Here is a 25515-nt window from a genome sequence, read left to right on the forward strand (position 1 = left end):
TGACAAGTGGAACATATGACAGATGAAGCATGAAGTTAAGTTTGTGTTTAAAACTGCCTCCAACCCTGGCAAGGTGGGTGAGATAATATCTTTTAATGGACCAACTTCATGCTTGTCCCAAGCTTGTTTCTCTCATGAACAGAAGTTGGTCCAATTAAAGATATTACCTCACCCACCTTGTTTCTCTAATATCCTGGGACTGATATGACTACAGCTACACTGCATCCAACCCTATAAGCATAGGATTTCCTATGTAGGATGCATATATTGGGCACCATGGCAAAAGGTTACATTCTCCTAAAAGAGATTAAACACTGTTTATGCAGTTTGTGACTTATAAAGTAACCAAAAACAATGGTACAGTATATTCAATAACTGGGTCCTATATTTCCTGCCTGGCCATCTGTTACATCCTGCTGGTAATAACCAGAGTATTTGTCATTTTAAATTACTTTTTGACAGAAACTGCCACATCCAGATGCATCTTCCTGTATTCAAATCACACTCTTATTAGAATAGTGTGTTGCGGCCATCAAAGCTCTTAGTCAGGGGTTGCAATTACATACTAATACAGAAAGAGAGAGAGAGAGAGAGAGAGAGAGAGAGTGGGGGGGAGGGGGTGTTAATCTGCAAGATGTGTAGATAAGAGGATTGTACCTTGACTCAAACTGCCCTTTAGGTGGAGGAATATACTGATTTGGGCCCCATTTCAGTGAAGTATATGTTTAAATCCCATTTAAATTAATTGGATTTAAGCACACAATTAAGCACTTTGCTGAATAGGATACATGTAAGCATGTGCTTAAGTGCTTTGCTGAATCAAGGCTGTGGCTGGGTTTCAAACCAGCTATATTTACACACTTCAGCAAGCATTAGTCTCACTCTGGTTCAACAGTAAAAAGTGCCAGCTCCATCAAAAACATGGAAGTAACTTTAATTTTGGCTTAATTGTTCCTTTGTTACCTTTTGCTTTGATGTCCTAAATGTACTGTCCTCCAAAGAATGTGACTCCGATGCAGCATGTTGGAGGGGGCTTTTTAGAAATATTCTAGTGGTTTAAAAATAATTACTTGAATCCTCCCAACTGATCATTATGTCAGAAAGAGGATTACTACTTCAGAGATGGAGGGGGGAAGTGACGGGGTGGGGGGAACGATAGGAGAAGCAGCAGGTACTGATATACTTTCAAAATAATACACAAAGCATGTCAATACAATAATAATTACAGCTTGTCCCAAAGTGCAGTTTTTGGCTCTGTCCCTGTCTCTAATAATAATACAATACAATATTATTTGTATAGCATTTTTGATATAAACTATTTCACAGCAAAACACTTTGAATTAAATAACAGTTATAAAGTTAAAATAGATAAATAACAGAGGAAAAGAAATTAAAGATGTATAAGCAAGGGAGAAGACGGATGAAGAGAGGTGCAGATGCTGCAACAACTTGGCTTTTTTGCCAAGTGTGGTGGGATTGTGTGTAGAGCCCTGCAAATCTGCAGATATCCACTTTATGAGCTTGGTGGAGTTTAGAGAACTGACACTTGAGGGTATACTAAAAAAAAAAAGAAGTTGGACTAGGCAAGGCAGGAAGAGATGAAGGCCTGGATGAGGATTTCAGCAGACTTAGATCTGAGGCAGTGGAATACATGAGCCATATTTTAGGGAGGTGATGGCACCTCCCTAAAATATTACACATGAGATGTGGGGGTTGAAAGGAAATTCAGCAATGCTGATGCCACAGTTACAGTTTGAATTAGGGAAGGAGAGAATGAAGGAACTATAAAAGGATACTTTTCTTTCCCATAAAAATCATGATAATCTTTGAGACAGTTACCTCAGGATCATGAAGCTTACTTAGTCAAGACAGATAAAGAAGTGGAATAGAAAGAAGATACTGAAGTCAAACACTGAGTAAAAGTGGTACCTATCATTAAGAGGCAGAGTAGCTGACAGCGCTGAAAGCTGCACTGAGGTCAAGGTGGATGAAGGAAGAAAGAAAGAAGTTAAATACATAGAGGAGAGTAGTTTCCATGCTGTGGCCAGAGGAAAACCCACATTGACAACAATTAAGGATCTTGTGTGGAGAGATGGTGCGAAAGATAAGAAATAAAGATATTTCGAAGGAGTGTACTGAGAAAGGGAAGGTTTGAAATAGAGCAGCAGCCAGCAATTGGAAAGTCAGGATCAAGGAAGTGCCTTGAGTAATGAGAGGAAAAGGAAATACAAACAGATATGGTATATTCAGGGCCAGTGCAAAGATATTTTGTGGCCTAGGCGAAACTTCCAACTTGCCCCCCCCCCCCATAACATCAGTTCATTGAGGGGCAAATCCCAACGAGCCTTTATAGACCCCAGGGGCCAGCCGTGCCCAGGGGCTGCTCCCCAGACCAGGTTCCCCCCTCCTCATCCCCTGAACTCCCCTGGAGGGTGCACAGCCCCCCCGTGAGCCCTCCTCACCCCGAGTCCACTCACTGGCTTTGCTGGGCTTGGGCTGCTGCAGCAGCTCGGCAGGGAGGAGCTGCCTTCTGGGGGCTCCTGCAGCAGATGCATGTGGGCAGAGGCCCCCCGTGTGCCCCCTCCAGCTCCCCCTTCGCCACGCTCTGGCTCTGCGGCTCCTGGGAGTGTGAGCTGCTGCCGCCGCTGCCCCTCCTGAAGCAGGCTCAGGGCCCTGCGCCCCGGCAGCGGCTCACATGCTCAGGAGCCGCAGAGCGAAACTTCTACCTTGCGCCCCCCTCCGCGCCCCTGCCCTGAGGTGCCCCCCCCACGGCAGCTCTCCCCCTCTGCCCTGAGGCCCCCCCCCTCCGCGGCAGTGCTTTGGATAGGAACGCTTTATAAAAAATGTAAAAAAACATTGAGATGCGGGGTCTGGCCAGGAGCTAGGGTGCTCAGGATTGGGGCAGGAGGTTTGGATGTGGAGTGCTTACCTGGGGCAGCTCCTGTTTGGTGCGAGGGATTGAGGTGGGAAGGGGGTGCATACAGAAGCTCCCGTTTGGTGCTCAAGGTGGGGGTGGGGATGTGGGGGGGTGTAGGAGTCAGGGCATGGGCTGTGGGGGGAGGCTGGGTATGTGTGGGGGGTGCAGGAGTCAGGGAAGGGGGCTGGGGAGGTGTGGGGGCATGCAGGTATCAGCAGGGGCTGGGGGTATGTGAGGGGCTGCAGGGGTCAGGGCAGAGGGCTGGAGGTGTGGGCTGGGGTCATGGGGGTGCTCATGGCAGGGGGCAGGAGGGGGTATGCCCTGATTCCAGCCTCTTCCCCAAGGCCCTGCCCCTGTCTCTTCTCCTCCACAGAGCTAGCGTCCTGAGATGCCACTCTTCCCCCTCCCTCCTGCCAGCAAATAGCTGATAGGTGGCTGGGAGAGAGGGAGGGGCAGGAACGTAGCATGCTGGGGGAAGAGGTGTGGGAGGGGAAGCTTCTGCCTCCGCAGGAGAGAGCGGGGGCGGAGAAGAGCGGGCGGAGCTGGGGCCCCTTTGGACCATGGGCCCAGCGCCATGGCGCCACTGTCCAGTACAGAGGTTGAGGATTACACTCCACTACTCCAAGGCTTTTCATCTGGTGATCCCAGCACATTGTTGTCATTTGAGAACACTGGTGTCTTTGTCTAAGATTTACCAAGACAACTTCTAACGCAGCCTCTAAGCTCAGAAAGGAGAATTTTCCTTCTCGTAGTAACTTTCAACACAAAACAAATATTTGTTGACTATGGCAGCTCTGCAGGTCCAGAAGGTTGCACATGATACTTTAGAAGAGCTTGATCATTACAACTATGACTCTACAAAATTGCAGTTTAAATCCTAACACTTTATCTGCAAATATTTGGAACAATTTTCTAGTGTACATGAAAGGAAAATATACTTTAATGCATTCTTATTGAGAGCCAGGCTTTTCATTTGGGCTCATCTCTTTCTTTCCCTTACCCTTTCTTGCTTTTTGCATTTAACTCAACTTGGACATGGAAAATAGCTTTCTTGCCCTCCATTTTGTTTGGTTAGTTTCAGTTCCTGGTTCTTAAGAACTAGCATAAGACTGTAATGTTTATGCTACAAACACTGCAACTAAGTTGCTTACATCCAAACTAAAAATTGTATTTTTAGAGAATAATTTCCTTAAAACCTTTAGGTTTTGTAAAACCCTTTACAAAATAAAATACAAAATACAAAAATAAAATATCTGGGCCCAAGCTAGATGATGCTCCTTTAGCAGATAGCCAAAGTTGTAATCTAAATTCTAACAAAAACTTTAATTGTGTAGCAAAAAGGAACAAATACAATCTTATATAATATACTGTATTTACGAAAGTTTATAAACCCATATCTAGCTATAGGTTGAATCCAGATTAAGAAAGTGCAGTGTCCAATATAAGACTATAGGATACTTAGTAATAAAAAATCTTGACTTATCTGTCTCCTATAATACAACTTATAATGTAGTATAATATTCTAGATTTTATTTAAATATTTCATATACTGTGGTTGTATTTATTTTTAATTAGGAAGAGGACTAAAGAAATTTGTTTAAGAAATTGCCCCTTGAAATGGCCTACCTCACTCAGTGAATGGCATTTACTAACAAAAATAACATTAATAAAACTCCTGAAGAAACACATCTATAGTACTAAGGATTGACACTTCAGTGTTTTCAAACTGATGCACCTTCCAGCCATGCATATGCCTTTAACCTTTACAAAAAGTGCTAAAAAACTACCAGTGTGGCCTCCCAGCTCATAGGCTCCATTTCAATAAGTTATGTCAAATATCACAGAATCATAGAATCGTAGGACTGGAAGGGACCTTGAGAGGTCATATAATACAGTCCCCTGCACTCATAGCAGACCAAGCATTCTAGACCATACCTGACAGGTATTTGTCTTATCTGCTGTTAAAAATCTCCAGTGATGGAGATTCCACAACCTCCCTAGGTAAATTATTCCAGTGCTTAACTACCCTTACAGGAAGTTTTTCCTAATGTTCATCCTAAACCGCCCTTGCTGCAATTTAAGCCCATTGCTTCTTCTCCTGTCCTCAGAGGTTAAGGAGAACAATTTTTCTTCCTCCTCCTTATAACAACCTTTTATGTACTCAGTCTTCTCTTCTACAGACTAACCAACTCCAGTTTTTTCCATCTTCTCTCCTAGGTCATGTTTTCTAGACCTTTAATCATTTTTGTTGCTCTGCTCTGGACTTTCTCCAATTTGTCCACATCTTTCCTGAAATGTGGCACCCAGAACTGGACACAATACTCCAGTTGAGGCCTAATCAGCGCAGAGTACAGCGAAGGAATTACTTCTTGTGTCTTGCTTACAACACTTCTGCTAATACGTCCTGGAATGATGTTCACTTTTTTTGCAACAGTGTTACACTGTTGACTCACAGTTAGCTTGTGATCCACTATGACCCCAAGATCCCTTCCCACAGTACTCCTTCTGAGGCAGTCATTTCCCATTTTGTATATGTGCAACTGATTGTTCCTTCCTAAGTGGAGTACTTTGCATTTGTCCTTATTGAATTTTATCCTATTTACTTCAGACCATTTCTCCAGTTTGTCCAGATCAGTTAGAATTTTTGTCCTATCCTCCAAAGCACTTTCAACCCCTCCCAGCTTGGATTCATCTGCAAACTTTATAGTACTGTCTATGCCATTATCTAAATCATTGATGAAGATATTGAACAGAACCAGACCCAGAACCGATCCCTGCAGGACCCACTCGTTATGTCCTTCCAGCTTGACTGTGACCCACTCATAACTACTCTCTGGGAACAGTTTTCCAAACAGTTATGCAGCCACCTTACAGTAGCTCCATTTGGTTGTATTTCCCTATGCAGTGGGACTTTGGCTTTCTGCCCTATGCCCCAGCAAGTCTAACACTGGTCCTGCTTGGTGGACCCCCTGAAACCTGCTCATGGACCCCCAGGGGCCTCCTGACCACTGGTTGAGAACCACTGGTCTAGGATGTATTTCATTAGGCCTTGGTGACTTGAAGACATCTAACAGGTCTAAGTAATTTTTAGTTTGTTCTTTCCCTATTTTAACTTCTGATCCTACCTCATTTTCACTGGCATTCACTATCTTAGATGTCCAATAGCTACTAACCTTTTTGGTGAAGACTAAAACAAGAGAGTCATTTAGCACTTGTCATTTCCACATTTTCTGTTATTGTTTTTTCCCTCTCATTGAGTAATGGGCCTACCCTGTCCTTGGTCTTCCTCTTGCTTCTAATGTATTTCTAGAATGTTTTCTTGTTACCCTTTAGGTCTCTAGGTAGTTTAATCTTGTTTTGTGCCTTGGCCTTTCTAATTTTATCCCTACATACTTGTGTTATTTGTTTATATTCATCCTTTGTAATTTGACCTAGTTTCCACTTTTTGTAGGACTCTTTTGAGTTTCAGATCAAGGAAGATCTGGTTAATCCCGGGTGGTCTCTTGCCATACTTCCTATCTTTCCTATGCAGTGGGATAGTTTGCTCTTGTGCCTTTAATAACATCTCTTTGAAAAACTGCCAAATCTCTTGAACTGTTTGTCCCCTTAGACTTGCTTCCCATGGGATCTTATCTACCAACTTCCTGAGTTTGCTAAAGTCTGCCTTCTTGAAATCTATTGGTGTTTTGCCTGTCTAAATGGAGATGGAAGCTCAAAGCCATTCTGGTGAGAAAAGATCTAATCAGAGTGTTTTTATTTGATCATTGTTGCCTTATTTACTTTTATTAGATGTGTGTGTTTTGCTCTTTCAGTGTTTTGAAATTTCTTTTTTCATAAAACCACAGTCAGTGATCTACAAGCTGGGCTCTTGTAGAGTCTTCTATTATCTGGACTGTATCTTGATCTATCAGCATGATAGATACTTGATAACAGTATTGGTTATTTATTTTAACAGTTATTTCTTTCCCTTATTATTCATGCCTGTAGGTAGATCGTTGTGGGCATTTGTCTTACAAACACTGAAAAGCATCTAATTTTCATCCATTTATTTCTTTGGTTGTTTTGGAGCCATTGATATTATACAGTCTCAGGGGAGCTGGCATTACTAGTTTCAGAATATTTGAAGATCTCCATTTTACAAATATTCGTATAATTAAAGAAGAACCAAATGTATGGGTTCATAATCACTAGCATAGTCGATGCACTTCCAGTCGAATATAGCATATTATATAAGTAGTTAGCTTTATGGGGGTAATATAGCAACCTTTACAGACTGATCAAAGCACAAGAGTATGTGAATACTCTATTATCTTGTGGAAAATACATTGTATAAAATATAAAACTAATGATCAGTTTTTCTTTTCCTTTGTTTTCTTATCATTTTCATTTTTTGTTTGGGGATCCAGACATTAGACTATAGGATCTCCCCCACCTAACTGACCCTACTACAATAATGGGGTCCACTTAGCCTTGTAGGCTCAGACCATAAAGAAGGGCTATCAAATCAAGAGAGGTGTAGATAACTCCTTTGGTTTTCACAATGGCTTCATTCTGGGCCACTACTTACCCTCACATTAGATCTAGTCTTTCTTCTTTTCATATATCTGATCTCTCAGATAAGACACCCATATAGCCCCAATTAATTCCTATTACTCTCTACACAGGATGAAAGCATCCCCTCTGTGCTATCTGTAGCCCTACGAGACTTTGCTATGTGATAGTATAAGAAATCACTAAAAGTAAATTCCACTTTGTGGTATAGTAACTCATCACCAAAAAGTGTTCCATAAATGCAAAGGGCCTGCCTTTTGCTGTCTTAGGGCTGCTAGAATGGCAAGGTGAAAAGATTTATTACCCCCATGTCGAAATTTGTCAGAAAATAGTTCAGTGGCTCTGCCAATTGCAATGATTTATGGTTTGGCTCAGTAGGGGAAAAAACCAACTTGTTCCATGAAGTTCTACAGGATGTAAATCTGTGAATAATTTGATGAAGAAGTCAAAGAGATTTAAAAAAATAATAGTATGAGATGGTAAAAACTGCATGAATATTAAGTAAAAAAACCTCAGACTGACAAAACTAAAAAATGCAGTCAAGTCATCCACGCCGTGCTTTACTCAGCAAGTATCACAGGCAAGTGGGCTATTTATATATATCATATAAAAACATATGATGTCATTAGGAACTGAGAAGTCTCAGATGCTGAGGATAATGAAGCAAAGGTAATCCTGACACTTGGCTCAAACTAACTGGCTGTGATATCTTTTGTAACATTGCTAGCTATCGTTTTTTGGTACAAATGGCTATTTCCTAATTAAATATAATTCTGCATTCCATCAGGCAAAAGAATCATATGTTTTGAATGAGAAAATCATGTGTGTGTAGTTTGGTGTAAAGAGTTTAGTAGCATGTATTTAGGATGCTTAGTTACAAAAGATAAAGTGAGTCATCTCAAATGAATGCTAACACAGATGCTTACCCTGCAAAGACTTTTGTACATGCTTAACTATATGCACTGTGAGTAGTCCCACTGAAGCAGAAAGCTAAGCATGTGTGTAAGTCTTTGTGGGGTTGGGGCCCCAATCTTTTTTCTACACCATTTTGTGTTTTGTTTAATGCCGCACACTAATTTCTTAGAGCAAACTCTTTTAGGAATGGGACAGTTCTCAATTTTTATTGATGCTATTTTTCAGATATCTGTACCTCTCCTTGAAAATCCTGTGCTTAGTATCATGAGTCCAAGATACATTTTAAACCTCTAAATATAATCTAAAATAGTTTTTCTATACATGTTCTGTCACAATTTATAGTTCAATATCATAGTCTACCAGGGCTAGATACAAAAGGTTTACATGATTGGAAAGGGGGTGATTCCTAGCTCTCCAGTGGTATATAGTACCTGTTTCTAGCTCTAAGGGCTTGCGAACTATTGCCCTTTAAACATGGTAATGGGCTTAGACTGAATACTGCTTGTCCTCCTCAGAAATCTATAGTTAAGAGGAAATTCTACAGTTGTGTTAAATAAAAACATTCTCAAGCTTGGCGTTTATAAAAAGAAAAGTGCTGTTTGAAAGCTACAAAGGTCCCTATCCTGTATACACTTATTCATGTGCTTAACTTTAAGTGTAACTTTAAGTTAAGTTTCCACAGGTATCCTCCCCACCCCTTTTCTAAGCATCTAATTTATAGGCCTTCCTCACAGGATCTCTGTTGAGGAGAGGGAAACTGAGCTGAGGCTAAATAATTGTTCTCAGGGAAACTGGTAGTACCACTACAATCTGTCACAATGGTATATAGTATAAATCACATTTTTTGGATCTACCACTGTCAGGCAGACTAAAAAGCCTTCTCATTCATACTAATGCTGCCACATGCAGAGACAAATAATAAATTATCTCTCTATATATAATTCATTTAATTATAGTCCATTTGGCATAGAAGGACTTTATTTACATGGTATATGTTTGTTTATGTGTTTTTTCAAATACCTTCTTCTTTAAGGTTTGATATGTATGCACTGTATATTTCATGGCCTACAGTGCTGCTTTAGGAAGCACTAGCTATATCCCAAGAGGAAGCTGCCCTACATTCTGTGCTTTGCATCAATATGTTCATTGGACCAAGATGCAGGTACTGTAGGCTCTTGTCTGCACATAACTACAGTAGAGAACTCCAGCAAACAAGACAGCTGTTCTTTCCATTACAGTTAAGAGTGTGATCTGAACTGCATCCAAGTTCTGCAAAGAAATTTTTTCCAGTCTAATCGAACTAGCTTACAATAATCTGTTATAAACTGTGGAGACTCTTGACCACAACTCCTCTTTTACAAATAAGATTTAGCTGTATTGTAGTCAAAGAAAATCAGATTTTAAGACTTTATTTCTTACTTCTCATTACGACAGTAGAAGACATAGAAATAAATTTCCTGACATAATTTTTTATTATAAATTCAAATCCAAGTTTCATTAAAAAGAAACAAACAAGGTGTTATGTGTGATAGTGTGTTAGGCAGGGATATACAGGATACAATACTGTGTATTAAAAAAACGTGTAAGAAACTTATAAATTCAAAGTCAATCACAGATATTTCCTGCTCTTTAAAATTATGCTACATTATCCTTTGTGTGGATGTTGAGTTCATTAATTATTCTAAATATAAACAATATCTTCTCTTTTCTAAATAAAAGAAATCCACAAATGCAAATATCTAGCCACACACTTAAAGGTGTACTTGTTATATGTAGGTCTTGGGGTTTTGATTTGTTTTTTAATTTTACTAATACTTTGGAAAGTACTGGTTATAAATGTTTAAGAACATAACATAAGAACATAAGAAGGGCCGTACTGGGTCAGACCAAAGGTCCATCTAGCCCAGTATCTGTCTACCGACAGTGGCCAATGCCAGGTGCCCCAGAGGGAGTGAACCTAACAGGCAATGATCAAGTGATCTCTCTCCTGCCATCCATCTCCATCCTCTGACGAACAGAGGCTAGGGACACCATTCTTACCCATCCTGGCTAATAGCCATTTATGGACTTAGCCACCATGAATTTATCCAGTCCCCTTTTAAACATTGTTATAGTCCTAGCCTTCACAACCTCCTCAGGTAAGGAGTTCCACAAGTTGACTGTGCGCTGCATGAAGAAGAACTTCCTTTTATTTGTTTTAAACCTGCTGCCTATTAATTTCATTTGGTGACCCCTAGTTCTTGTATTATGGGAATAAGTAAATAACTTTTCCTTATCCACTTTCTCAACATCACTCATGATTTTATATACTTCTATCATGTCCCCCCTTAGTCTTCTCTTTTCCAAGCTGAAGAGTCCTAGCCTCTTTAATCTTTCCTCGTATGGGACCCTCTCTAAACCCCTAATCATTTTAGTTGCCCTTTTCTGAACCTTTTCTAGTGCTAGAATATCTTTTTTGAGGTGAGGAGACCACATCTGTACACAGTATTCAAGATGTGGGCGTACCATGGATTTATATAAGGGCAATAATATATTCTCAGTCTTATTCTCTATCCCCTTTTTAATGTTTCCTAACATCCTGTTTGCTTTTTTGACCGCCTCTGCACACTGCATGGACATCTTCAGAGAACTATCCACGATGACTCCAAGATCTTTTTCCTGACTCGTCGTAGCTAAATTAGCCCCCATCATGTTGTATGTATAGTTGGGGTTATTTTTTCCAACGTGCATTACTTTACATTTATCCACATTAAATTTCATTTGCCATTTTGTTGCCCAATCACTTAGTTTTGTGAGATCTTTTTGAAGCTCTTCACAATCTGCTTTGGTCTTAACTATCTTGAGTAGTTTAGTATCATCTGCAAACTTTGCCACCTCACTGTTTACCCCTTTCTCCAGATCATTTATGAATAAATTGAATAGGATTGGTCCGAGGACTGACCCTTGGGGAACACCACTAGTTACCACTCTCCATTCTGAGAATTTACCATTAATTCCTACCCTTTGTTCCCTGTCCTTTAACCAGTTCTCAATCCATGAAAGGACCTTCCCTTTTATCCCATGACAGCTTAATTTATGTAAGAGCCTTTGGTGAGGGACCTTGTCAAAGGCTTTCTGGAAATCTAAGTACACTATGTCCACCGGATCCCCCTTGTCCATATGTTTGTTGACCCCTTCAAAGAACTCTAATAGATTAGTAAGACACGATTTCCCTTTACAGAAACCATGTTGACTATTGCTCAAGAGTTTATGTTTTTCTATGTGTCTGACAATTTTATTCTTTACTATTGTTTCAACTAATTTGCCTGGTACCGACGTTAGACTTACCGGTCTGTAATTGCCGGGATCACCCTAGAGCCCTTTTTAAATATTGGCGTTACATTAGCTAACTTCCAGTCATTGGGTACCGAAGCCGATTTAAAGGACAGGTTACAAACCTTAGTTAATAGTCAACTTCACATTTGAGTTCTTTCAGAACTCTTGGGTGAATGCCATCTGGTCCCGGTGACTTGTTAATGTTGAGTTTAATCAATTAATTCCAAAACCTCCTCTAGTGACACTTCAATCTGTGACAGTTCCTCAGATTTGTCACCTACAAAAGCCAGCTCAGGTTTGGGAATCTCCCTAACATCCTCAGCCGTGAAGACTGAAGCAAAGAATCCATTTAGTTTCTCTGCAATGACTTTATCGTCTTTAAGCGCTCCTTTTGTATTTTGATCATCAAGGGGCCCCACTGGTTGTTTAGCAGGCTTCCTGCTTCTGATGTACTTAAAAAACATTTTGTTATTACCTTTGGAGTTTTTGGCTAGCTGTTCTTCAAACTCCTCTTTGGCTTTTCTTATTACACTCTTGCACTTAAGTTGGCAGTGTTTGTGCTCCTTTCTATTTGATCCATTTTATTTAATCCATCAGAGCATTAGGTTCATTGTTGTCATTGTTTCTGCTTTCACTGCTGTGGAATTGCTTTTACAGTTACTGGTGTTTGAAAAAGAAACTTTTTTTAGTGTTCAGCTTGCCAACAACATGACTCAGGCTTTGTCTATGCTAGTACTTCTGTCGGCAAAACTTTTGCCAGTCACGGGTGTGAAAAAACACACCCGTGACCGACATAAGTTTAACCGACAAAAGCGCCAATGTGAACAGCGCTATGTTGGTGGGAGCGGCTACACAGGAGACCTTACAGCAGCGCAGCTGCAGCAACACAGCTGTGCCGCTGTGTGGTCCGTAGTGTAGACATAGCCTTAGGCTTAGTTGCTTAATTAATTTACTCTAAAAGAATCAGGAAGCAAGAGCCTTCTTCAGAATCTTCTGACTGAGACATAAAAGAGTCTTTGCAGCACAGAGCACACAAGGTTACAATATGTAATTAATTAAATTGTTTGTCAAATTTGGGAAGAGCTTGTAAGATGTTAGTTAGTACAGAGAGTAACTAGAACTTTCAGTGTGGTCAGTTAACTAGTTGCCAATCACTAGAGCAGACTTAATCAATTAACCATGGTCAGGGGTGAAAGTAACATTAAGCACTATGGGGCCGGCTCTGGCTCTTGGAAGGGGCGGGGCCTCAGGCTGAAGAGGTGGGCTGAGGGTCAGCATCCCCCAGCCAGCCCATCTGCACTGCCTGGCTAGTGCCGCTTTGGGTTCCAATGGTGATTTAAAGGCCCGGGGCTCCAGCTGCTGCTGCTGCTGCCACTGCTGCAGTAGCAGCAGCAGAGGCCAGAGCCCTGGGCCCTTTTAAATCGTGGCCCCAGGACAGCTGCTCCTTTTGCCCCTCTCCTCTGGCGGTGGCCCAGGGGAGGGCAAAAGGGGCAACGACAGCAGCGCTTTAAGCAGGGTATTTTGCTGTGGCAGCTGAGTACAAGCTGGTACTGGCGGCCACTTTTTGCTGGTACGCCGTACCAGCCCACTTTCACCCCTGACCACGGTCCTCCTTTAGTAGCTGGATCTGCTGTGTGTGTCCTACACATGACTGCAACTGAGACTTAAACCAAGACCCTTGTGACAGGCAGGAAACAGCTGTATCAGGTTAGCCAAAAGGGAGCGGTTCTCTAATCAAGGCAGTACAAGCACTATTGGTGTTCTTTGACATTCTTGCACATACAGTTATGCAATGGATCTTATTCTCCCATATGTGTACAACTTCCAGTATCACAAAAAGGTTGTTTGGTGTCACTTAATAAGCTATTAAACTAGATCCTCCAGTTTGGCTGAGTTGTGATTGGTGTAGAACTAAAGGGGTGGGGAAAAAGTGGCTTTAAACTACTTTTATGTTCCCCTGAAGTGGTGACCAGACCTGTCCCTGACATAATTTATGCAATTCGGGGACTGATCTAGTGGCAAAAGAGTTGTTTCAGCAGCTCGGGATCAGCCAGACTCAGCAGCATCCTACCCATGTACACTTCACCCAAACTTGTGTGGAGGAGGAGGTTGTGTAGGAGCTGGTATGGGAGTATATACCCATCACTGCCTGGAATTTTCAGATGCGTGTCATCTTTGTGCTAGCAGACTTGTGCAAAGTTGCTGCATCAAGACCATGAATCTGGCTCAAAGCTTTCTAAAATTAAGGTCTTTCCGGCTTTTAAACATTATTGTGGCAAGTAAAAGTTTATCATCTGCTGCCCTCTGGTGGACATTTTAAGAGGTTACTTTGAAGAGTAGGTCCTGTGGAAGCTCTGCTTTGGAAATATTAGATGATTAGAATGAAGTATTGTTGCTAAAGCCTTGTCTACACTACAGGGAAAATTCGATCTAAGCTACGTAAATTGAGTTAAGTGAACAGTGTAACTCAAATTGACGTAGCTTGGACCTCCTTATGCGGGGTCCACACTACGTGATGTCAATGGGCAACACTCTCCCGTCGACTCTCTACTCTTCTTGATCTGGTGGAGTACAACGGGAGAGCAATCTGCGGTCGATTTAGCGGGTCTTCAGTAGATCCACTAAATCGACCTCTGATGCATCGATCACTGCTCGTGGAGCCCCTGGTAAGTGTAGACAAGCTCTAAGTGTTAATGAAAAAAAGCTAAATAAAATGTTAATCTCTTTGCAAATCTTTTTTCACACGTGGCTTCCTCTTCTTATCTCTATGCATGCTGCCTCTAGCTGTCTGACTACTTCTAGCTATTAGAGAGACAAGGTGGGTCAGGTAATTGTGATGTTGCAGTCTATATAATTTTATAAAAATACGCTAATGAGTGAATATAATGTAACTGGAATATGCTTCATGCAAAAGGTCTCTTGTAAGGTATCATTGCAAAGCTTATAATCTACTGAGTGTGATCATCCTATTTGTATAACTGTACCACTCTCGTATCTGAAACTAGAAATATGAAATATAACTCTGAGGGCCTATTGTAATTATGCAAAGTGTGGGCCATTAATGGTGGTTTGGAATCTTCATGACTCCCATTAACCAGGACAATTATCTGCAGATGGCTCTGTTTTACCTGTAAGTCTTCCTGTGTATGTGTGTGCTGGAAAGTGGGCAATGAAGTCTTGCAGTGACGTGATCATGTCACCTGAACTGGATCCATCTTTAACCTGGTGTCTTTCCATTGAGAAGGAGGGGGTGGGAATCCAGAGTGGGACAAAGGATTCCTGCCTTATGCAAAATATATATAAAGGGGTGGAACAGAACAAAAGGAGGAGAGGAGCCATCATGAAGAATCTCCTAACTACCATCTGAGCTGGAACAAGAGCTGTACCAGAGGAAAGAATTGTGCCCAGGTCTGGAAGGTGTCCAGTCTGAGGAAAAAACTTACTGAAGCATCTCTGAGGGTGAGATTATCTGTAGTCAGTTTGATTAGACATAGAGTTACGCATTTTATTTTATTTTGCTTGGTGACTTACTTTGTTCTGTCTGTTACTAATTGGAACCACTTAAATCCTACTTTCTGTATTTAATAAAATCACTTTTTACTTATTAATTAACGGAGAGTACCGGTATGTATTAATACCTGGGGGAGCAAACAACTGTGCATATCTCTCTATCAGTGTTATAGAGGACGAACAATTTATGAGTTTATCCTGTATAAGCTTTATACAGGGTAAAATGGATTTATTTGGGAGTTGGGCATCTGAGTGTTAAAGATAAGCACACTTCTTTTAGCTGCTTTCAGGTAAACCTGCAGCTTTGGGGCAAGTAATTCAGACCCTGGGTCTGTGTTGGAGCAGACGGGTGTGTCTGGCTCAGCAAGACAGGGTGCTGGGGTCCCGAGCTGGCAGGGAAAGCAGGGGTAGAAGTAGTCTGGGCACATCAGGTGGCAGCTCCCAGCGGGTTTCTGTGATGCAACCCATCACAATATCTTTTATTGGACCAATTTCTGTAAGTGAGAGAGAAGTTGGGCCAATAACAGCTATTACCTCACTCATCTTGTCTCTCTAATATCCTGGGACCAACGTGGCTACAACTACATTACATAATTCTAGCTATATCTAGGCAGGTTTGTTCTGGTTAGTTTCTGACACACTGATTCTCTTCAACCAACTCCCTCTCTCTTACTGTATATGTATTAACAGATATATACACACATTAAATATGGACTGGTGATATCCATGTAATACATTTATCATCTGTATTCCAGCCTGATAATCTCTCTCTTCCGTTACTACTACTGACGTGTTAAGCCTCTTAGTAGCTTTGCATCGTTCCCATTAAAAAAAAAAAATCACCAGAAAATGGATTCTCTTATTGATCTCATGTGTAATTCCTCATCCAAATAACACTCGTCTGTGGTGCTGGATGTTGTAAAACAAGAATTGGATTTAAGGTCTGATGTCTTGCAACATCTATGTACCCTTGTAACAGGAAGATTCATGCTGTTTCTTCTAACTCGGCAAGGTTCTATGATATTGGACCTTAAAACCACAACATTTTGCACAGAAAAGCTACTTAAATCATATTTGGAGTTTTCTAAAATGTGTTAGTGTGGAGAATAAGGGAAATATCTGTATTTTTTTAATAAATATCATGTACACCACAATTCACCTGGCTGATATTATGCTACCTGACTGCATAGAGTTAAATCAAAGGAGGCGGTTAAGAGGAAACAAACAGGAAACAAACAATGGAAAAGATAAGGTGCAGTGAGAGAATACTAATGGTCTTTGATGAAACAGTGGGGAAACTACTGATTGGGGGATAACCTCAGCCTGACTCCAGAGAGGCTGGCAAGGTTTATTTTTCCAGTACTCAAATCTAGAATCAACTGGTACCAAAGCCTTAAAGATCCTGGACTAGAAGGAAAGGATGTGGGGAATGAGCAGCAGTGACTGAAACACTGACAGAGAAAGAGAAAGTACATACTGCAGCAGGGCATCTTGCTTTTCCCAGCCAGAAATTGGAGTAACTGGGCTGAAGGGAATTTACAGAAGCCTGCAAGGAAGGATTAGCATATATGCTGTTTTCCTGCTTTGCTCTATGTGCTATACATGTTTGGATGAAGAAATAAATAATGCTTTGTTTTGAAGAAGCTGCTTTTTGAGTCATTTTAATCAGTTGCTGTCACAGGCTACTGGAGTAAGGCCTGGCCCACACTACAAAGTTAGGTTGACGTAATTACTCATAAGCGTAACTCTGTAAGCGTATACTGTAAAATGGAGCTCCCACTGATGTAAGTCACCCACTACATTGACTAATGCTATGTCTACACTACAGATCTTAAGGCAGCACAGCTGTACCGCTACAGCTATGCCATTGCAGAAGAGAGCTCTCTTGCTGGCATAATTAACCATCCCTGCTGACATAGTGTTGTCCACACCAGCACTTTTGTTGGTGAAACTTATGTCAGTCCGGGGTGTGTTTTTTCACACAAGTGGGGGGCTGCCAGACTGAGATCCAGTCTCAGGGTATGTCTACATAGCAGTATGTACCCACGATCCTGGGCAGGATTGTACTTGGGTGGCTAGCCCACGTTGCTGCAGCTACACAGCAATTTTTAGCGAGTTAGCTTGGGTAGGCTTGCATGGGCTGCAATTGCACCTCCCAATTGCTGTGTAGACATACCTCCAGAGTGGTTGAACCATGTGGCCACACTCACTATAGAGAGAGAAGAAGGCAGGCCAGTCAGCCAAAGGGTCCACACCAGGAGAACAAAATGGAGTCTAAAGCATAGCTTGCCCTGTGATTGTGACAACTAGTTATAAACTTTCCCACTCTCTCAAAATCTTGTACAGTTGGATTTATGATTAGGGCCCTACCAAATTCACAGCCATGAAAAACACATCACAGACCATGAAATCTGGTGCCCCTCCGTGAAATCTGGTCTTTTATGTGCTTTTACCCTATACAATACAGATTTCAGGAGACCAGCATTTCTCAAATTGGGGGTCCTGGCTCAAAAGGGAGTTTCAGAGGGGTCACAAGGTTATTTTAGGGGGTGTTGCAGTATTGCCACCCTTACTTCTGCGCTGCCTTCAGAACTGGGCAGCCCGAGAGCGACGGCTGTTGGCTGGGCGCCCAGCTTTGAAGGCAGCGCCCTGCCAGCAGCAGCACAGAAGTAAGGCTGGCAATGCCATGCCACCCTTAGTTCTGCACAGCTGCCTTCAGAGCTGGGTGGCCAGAGTGGCGGCTGCTGAGGGCCCTGCTCTGCAGGCATCAGTGCAGAAGTAAGGGTGACAATACCATACCATGCCATCCTTACTTCTGTGCCGCTCTCCAGCCGCCCATCTCTGAAGGCAGCACCACCATCAGCAGCAGTGAAAAAGTAAGGGTTGCAGTACCGTAACCCCCGCTACAATAACCTTGTGACCCCTGCAACTCCTTTTTGGGGGTCAGGACCCTTACAACACCGTGCTATCCTGTGACCTGTATGGTGTTTGGTACCACACACAGGCTGTACATTGTTTACCATTTTTTATTTTTTAATAATTCTTTATGATCATTAATAAAATATTAATCACACACAAACTGATCCTGGGAAATACGGACAGGTGGCTACATACCCTGCTTGTTCCATGTAGGGATGGAAGGATTAATCCCCATCTTGTTGCTGTAGTGGGTGGGGGCGTGACACCTGTTGTAGGGGAGATGAGTGAGGTCTCTGCATCTGTTTGGGGGGAGGGGGTCACATGCCCTGGTTGCTCTATAACAGAGGTTTTCAAACCGTGGGTCAGGAACCAGAATTGGGTCACGGTGGCTCTGGTCAGCACCACCGACCGGGCTGTTAAAAGTCCTGTCGGTGATGCTGCAGAGCTAAGGCAGGCTAGTCCCTACCTGTTCCAACACCGCGCTGCGCCCTGGAAGCGGCCAACAGGTCCAGCTCCTCGGCCGGGGGGGGGGGGGCCACAGGGCTCCGCATGCAGTCCCCGCCCGGAGCACTGGCTCCGCACTGGGAGCTGAGGGGGAGGCGATGCCTCCAGGTGAGAACCACACGGAGCTGCTTGCGTGCCTCTGCCTAGGAGCCGGACCTGCAGCTGGCTGCTTCTGGGGCGCAGCGCAGTCTGCGGTGCCAGGACAGGCAGGAAGCCTGCCTCTGCATCCTGGCTGTGCCACTGAATGGGAGCTGCCAGAGGTAAGCCCATGCCCCAATCCCCTGCCCCGAGCCCCCCCCTCGAACCCAGAGCCCCTTCTGCACCCCAAACCCCTGATCCCCAGCCCTACCCCAGAGCCTGCACCCCCAGCCGGAGCCCTGACCTCTTCCTGCACCGCAACCCCCTGCCCCAGCTCTGAGTCTCCCCAAACCCAGAGCTCCTTCCTGCACCCCAAACCCCAACCCTCTGCCCCAGCCCTGAGCTGCTCCCACACCCCAAACCCCTCATCCCAAGCTCCCTTGGGTCACAGGCATCAACAGTTTTCTTCAACTGGGTCACCAGAAAAAAGAAGTTTGAAAACCACTGATCTATAGGGTGGGGGGCACCCCCAGCGCCCAACCGCGCGGCGGGGCATTTCTCTGCTGGGGGTGGGTCCTTAGGGGCAGGGACGAGGTCACAAAGGGGAGGGGAAGCGGCCCGGGCAGAGACAGTCGCCTGGAGCCTGGGGAAGGAGGCCCCGGCCTCGCCTCTCTCCCTGTCCCCGCCCCTCTCAAGTGGGAAGCGCCGGGGCCGGGCGAAGCGGAGACGGTGAGTTGCGTGTCCCCTGCTTCGGCTGCCTGGGAGAGGCCGCGCGCGGCCCCGGGGTAAGGGGACAGCTGGCCTCGGCCTGCCGCCCGCGCCTCGCTCCCTTGCAGCCATTTCCCGGGCTCCGCAGGGCGGAGCAGCCGCCAGTGGTTGGCAGGGGGCTGCGCCCGCGAGGGGAAACTGACAGAGAACCCCCAGACTTCGGGGGGAAGGGGAGCTGCAGAGAGCTCCCAGCCTATAGAGGAGGGGGAGCACGGGAACTGCAGAGAGCCCTAGTCTACTTGGGGGGGGGTGTAGGGAGTGCGGGGGGCAGCAGAGAGCTCCCAGGCTACGGAGTGTGTGTGTAGGGAGTACGGGGGGGCAGCAGAGAGCCCCCAGCCTACAGGGGAGGGGGGGCTGCAGAGAGCTCCCAGGCTACGCGGGGGCAGGGGTGTAGGGAGTACGGGGTGGGGGTGGGCAGCAGAAAGCTCCCAGGCTACAGGGGAGGGGTCTGTGTGGAGGGGGCTCCAGAGAGCCCCCAGGCTTGTTTGGGGGACATTTCCCACTGTCTTCTATTTCCCAAACTTTAGAGAATGGGGAGCAGACTCTAAAGTGGTTCTAGTTTTTGCCTCAATCTCTGTAATGATCTCCAAATACCAAACTATGTGGAGGCTCAAAATCAGGCTGCAAATCTACATGTGTGACAGTCCTAAATAAAGAAATGTGTGATTATTTATAGAGTGGCTGATGGCTTGTGGGCATCCCAACAAAACTGAAATGGAGGTACTGGCATTGTAGCTGACTCAGAATGGGTCTACAACTTAGGTTGTACATTGAATGGGGCTGTGAAAAATGTCACACCCTTTGTAACATAATTAGGTCAACCTGACCTCTGCTGTAAAGGCAGCTAGGTCTATGGAAGAATTCTTCCATCAATCTAGCTACCAGGAGGTGGATTTAGGCCATGTCTACACCACCTCTTATGTCGGCAAAATTTATGTCACTAGGGGTGTGGAAACCTCCCCCCCCCCAACAACAAGTTTCGCCAGTATGAGTGGTAGTGTGCACAGTGCTATGTCGATGGGAGAGCTCCCACTGATAGCTCATGGAGGTGGTTTTATTATGTTGACCTGTCAGCATAGAGCAACTTCATGAGCATAGGTGCTGGAACTAGGGCTGTGAGGAGTGCTACCCCTGGCTTGAAGTGGTTTCTATTATATACAGGGTTTACAGTTTGGTTCAATGGCTGTCACCACCCCCCACTATACAAATTGTTCCAGTACTACTGTATATGAGCAATCTTACAGCAGTGCAGCTGCATTGGTAAGTTGCTGCAAGCTCGCTATTGTAGATATGGCCTTACTCAGCAATGGAATAACCCCTTCCGTCACTCTAGTAAGCATCAAAGCTACTGTTACAGCGGTATAGTTACAGTGCTGCTGCAAAGCTTGTAGTGTAAACATACCCTAAGGCAGGGGTAGGCAACCTATGGCACACGTGCCGAAAGCAGCACGCAAGCTGATTTTCAGTGGCACACTCACTAAATGGGTCCTGGCCACCAGTCCGGGGGGCTCTGCATTTTAATTTAATTTTAAAATGAAGTTTCTTAAACATTTTAAAAACCTGATTTACTTTACATACAACAATAGTTTAGTTATATATTATAGACTTATAGAAAGAGACCGTCTAAAAACGTTAAAATGTATTACTGGCATGCGAAACCTTAAATTAGAGTGAATAAATGAAGACTCGGCACACCACTTTTGAAAGGTTGCCGACCCCTGTCCTAAGGCATGTGTGTCTCAGTGATACAGCCTCTATTTCACTGTGAAAGCATTTCTGCAATTCTTCATGTTACTCTGTTAAATCATAGAAATATTTTTTTATGTTGAGAGCACTTAGGCCCTCATACTACATAGTTACACCCATGTGTAGCCCATTGCGGTCAATGAAGTTCCATATGAATTTAAGGGGGTTAGCCCATGCCAGTCAGATTGCAGGACTGGGGCCACAGGGCCTTCCATTTCTGTGCTGCAAATGTTACATGCTTCAGGATGAAAATAATCAGAAGTGATTAGGCAGTTATCAGTGAAAGCATGAAAATAAATATAATCTGCTAAATACTAAAGATAGAGTGGAAATTAAAATTACAACTCAGCTCCCTGCCATATAGTATATATATTTTTATGTTCTCTTCTCATGCAATATGTTATTCCAAATGATGATGATGACAATGATAAAAAAAAATGGGCTCATGTACACATACATCAAAGACTTGTGTGTCCTTTCAGAGGCCTGCCCTGCCTGTCCCTGGACCCTACTAAATCAATGTTAACTAAATAAATAAATAATTGGGATAATCTCTTGGGTTGACTCTTGTATTATATTAAGTAAATATAAGTAAAAAACCTGAGGAAACTCAGTCAGAGGAGACCCTTTCCTTGCCCTAAGCCTCTATGCCCCAGACATAGCAGCCACATATGAAGGCACACATTTGGTTTTTGGCTTTTTGAAAACAAAAAAGGAGGGGGAAAGCTGGTTTGAGATGTTGACAATATATATATGCAAGAGTCCAAAAAAAAAATAATATACATATTTTTGAGACTGAAGTGTTTTTATTTTTGAGTATCATCTTCCTCACCAAAGCACACAAGGAAATGGGGCTACTCACAGTATATAAAACTACATGCAGGCTTAACTCTGTGAGATCAAGGCCCAGGAGAGTTTCTTCAAGCTCGAGAACAATGAACTTTAAAGGGAATTAGAATTGTTACAAAAATTGAAAGATCGCTGGAAAGTGAAGTGTTGCTTTTGGTCTTTTATTAAAAAGAACAAAACAAACAAATTCTCTCCCTCACACAAGTTAATTTTATTTTGATCTAACTTCTTGTCTTTTCCCACTAGATAGCTCCGTGTCCTGGTTACAGACCCATACATGAACTACCTTGAAGATCCTGTTTGGTCAGGAGGTAGAATGGTAGTGAAGATGTTAGGTCTGATACTGGGTTACTTTGCCAGGAGGAGTCAGGGGCTGGAGAGCAGGTTGTGGATAGGTGGTGCAGAGTAGCGGTGGTTGGGATCTGATCTTGGTCAGAGAGGAAAGGTGTTCAGTTGTGTACCAGGCAGTGGGATACAGATGCTGAGCAGAGAACTGAGGAGCCGCATGTGACCAAGACCAGAGGCAGTTTACTTGAACGATAGGGGAGCAGGAGGACAAGAGGGCAGCACTAGGGATTGCCAATAAGAGGAGGCAGTTTGAAAAGCCACTAGTTCTTTTCTCTTCCAGGTAGCTTCGCTCTAGGGCCTAGAGGCATCAGGGGCTTGAATTTCAGAACAGCGGAACATCCAAAGCGCCCTTTGATTACAACCAGAAGCGCTCAGATTCTGTGAAAATTGGGTCCCAAGTGTCAGATCTTCTCATCCACTGCTGAACACTTTGGAGCTCCCAGTCACTGCTTCTTGCCCATACAGGAAGCCGTCCCCAGGTAGTCTGGCCATCTAGTGCAAAAAGAGAGAACAACAAATTTAAGAGACAATAATTTAACACCTCATCCCCTTCCCCATAAAAGACCAACATTTTTATTTCTAAGGAACGTCTCAAATTAGCATAACTATGATTGAAAACACCTCTAGAATTGTCATACACTGCAATAATAGAGTTTAATGTTCTTGAGCTGGAAGAAGCTCGCCATTTTCATGACCAAGAACATAACATAAGAACATAAGAATGGCCATAATGGGTCAGACCTAAGGTCCATCAAGCCCAGTATCTTGTCAAATAAAGGTTTATTCTGGGGCTTTATAAAATGTTTCATCCCCCACTCAGAGCAAATTAATTGACAAACTATTTAAAGTGACAGAGCCCAGAACTGAACTCACCTTAAAAATAACATTTAAAAATCCCCCTTGATCCTGTAGAAGGTATCAGTCTATCTTGTACAACACAGATCTAAGGGTTCAGGTTTATGTGGAGGCAAACACATAGCAGGTCATGTTGCCTTTGCTTTGCTCCTGAGAGCAGAGTATGGACTTATAAAGGATCCGCCTGCTCTTCCTGCTGGAGAAGACTGTTTGGAAGGAGTTAATCTGTGTTACAAGAGGGAGAAGACAGTATTTCTGATGGGCACAAAACTGAACACACTTGCACAATCTAAATAATGGACCCCTTTAAATCTGAAAAAATAAACCAAAATGTGGCACCAACAGAGGCTATCTAACAAGTCTAGTTTGGTAGTTATTGCATGCTGAGACTCTGGGCTTTCTCTCTTTATATTGTTCAACAAAATATTGATGATTTCCCCCCACTGCGCCCTTCATAAAACGTTCACAATTCAGTGTATTTTAATGGTGATAACAAAGGTCGCCCAATTTTTAATTCCAGATGTTCTTATTGATAGCAGTCAAACATCGGCAGGGGTCCAGGACTGCTGCTCTGTTCTACAGCATAATGCATGCTACCTCTTGCTGTGCTCAGATTTCAGCTTGCTTGTCCATTATGGTACTTATCATACTTTCTTTTTTGGTGTACAACATTTTGACCCTGTTGTAATAATCACTTACATGCACGAGTAACTTCACTCATGGGAAAACTTATTCGTGTGCATAAGGATTTGCAAGATTTCAATCCTTGTTTATACTTTTGTTCTGGTCTCATCTTCTGCTTCTGTTCCTATTAACTCAGCAACAGCAGTGCAAAGCAGGCATGCTTCAGTGTGGAATAACTGCTGAAAATGTTTGATGCAGTGCTGCATGAGAACTAGAGGAAGGCTGTCTATGTCTAGCAGTTGGAAAAATAGTGCTATTGTGTAATCTTATAAAATCAGTGTTATCCATGTGGTTTATACTAATATATTTATAAAATAAATTAAATATACAGAGGGGCCTTCAAAACCTGGGCTGATTTCACAGTTACTATAAATGATCATATCACATGGACTAAGTGCTATTCTGAAAAAATATCTGGAAAAGTAGATACAAATCAAACTCAGCAGACCTGTTCCTTTTCTATATTCAGTCATATCTGCTGACTTTAGTGTCAAAAATAGGTTTTGTTGTGTTTTTTCTGTTAGCCCAGCAGTTCACAAAGCTGATGAGGCTACTGGATACATTTCTATTTGTGAATCATCAACAGAATTGTTTACTGAGTTCCAATCAGCTACACCTTTGCAAATTTTTGCAGTAAGACTGCCCAGATGTCAGTGAGGGTCTAATTTGGCCTGCAGAACCCGTATTACTGGTGATGGCTGCATGAGATGGAAAGATCCTATTTTGACTCTCAGGACTGTGATAAAGTTTGTAGTTCTGGCATATAGTGGTGGTTGGGAATCAGTATACTTTTAATTGGACACATTTGATATGGAGTAATTGAAACAATACATATGAAAGTTCAGGATGCTTTAAAAAAAGAATAATTTTTCGGTATGAACCACACTTTAAGGACAAGGTACAATCATTCGTCTTTGACAGAGGATCTGTCCTCAGTGCTGACGTTCTGTGCTCTTCTGGGGTTAAATCAGACCCTTTTAGTTTTATTTGCATTGTTTCCATTGCATTTGTAGTCCACTAAATCTTTCTCATTTAGGTACATAATGGGCAGCCTCTCTCTCTCTCTCTCTCTCTCTCTTTTTTTTTAAAGACATTATTTCTCAGATTCCCTTTAACATCTCTCCCCATCTCCCATTGGATATACAATCTGTAGTTTTCCTGTTCTCTAATCATTGAGCTTTGCAGTACAAAGTTAATAATTACATTGCTGTGATGTTACAGTTCTGAAGTAGGTCAGTTAGGTTACATTGGAACTTATTAGAAAAAAACAACCATTTTGACATTGTCATCCAATACGTTTACTTAAATACACATTTTAAAAGTGGGTGTCCTGTAGTACCAGCTTTTATTCCTCTTTTTTGTGGTCATGATTTACTGGGCTCATTTTTACCGTCAGTGAATGGGCTGTTACTGTCTACAAAATGTCTTCTGTAGGTATATTATTTTCTGCTCTGATAAATTTGATGTTTGCCAAACAAGTTTAAACTTGATAGTTACTTTTATATAAAAAGAACTAAATAATACATAGGTCTTGGTTTTTGGTTATTGACTAGTGA

At 42.9% G+C, this 25515-nt stretch overlaps 1 protein-coding gene across 5 annotated transcripts in view; it reads left to right on the forward strand.

Moving 5' to 3' along the window:
- Nucleotides 1-25515, forward strand: part of KYAT3 (kynurenine aminotransferase 3) — a 65811-nt gene that overhangs the window by 10349 nt on the left and 29947 nt on the right. The window contains exons 1-2 of one of the 5 annotated variants that reach the window (XM_039486650.1): nt 19318-19438; nt 22701-22899. The exons of 1 other annotated variant lie outside the window; for it this stretch is intronic. The gene's annotated coding sequence lies outside the window, so the exon portion shown is untranslated. Of the gene's footprint in view, nt 1-19309; nt 19439-22700; nt 22900-23795; nt 23913-25515 lie in introns of those variants that run through there. 3 more of the 5 variants (XM_039486651.1, XM_039486649.1, XM_039486654.1) reach the window with 3 other exon arrangements.

Source organism: Mauremys reevesii, linkage group 8, assembly GCF_016161935.1.
Source record: "Mauremys reevesii isolate NIE-2019 linkage group 8, ASM1616193v1, whole genome shotgun sequence".
Classification (NCBI taxonomy): Eukaryota; Metazoa; Chordata; order Testudines; family Geoemydidae; genus Mauremys; species Mauremys reevesii.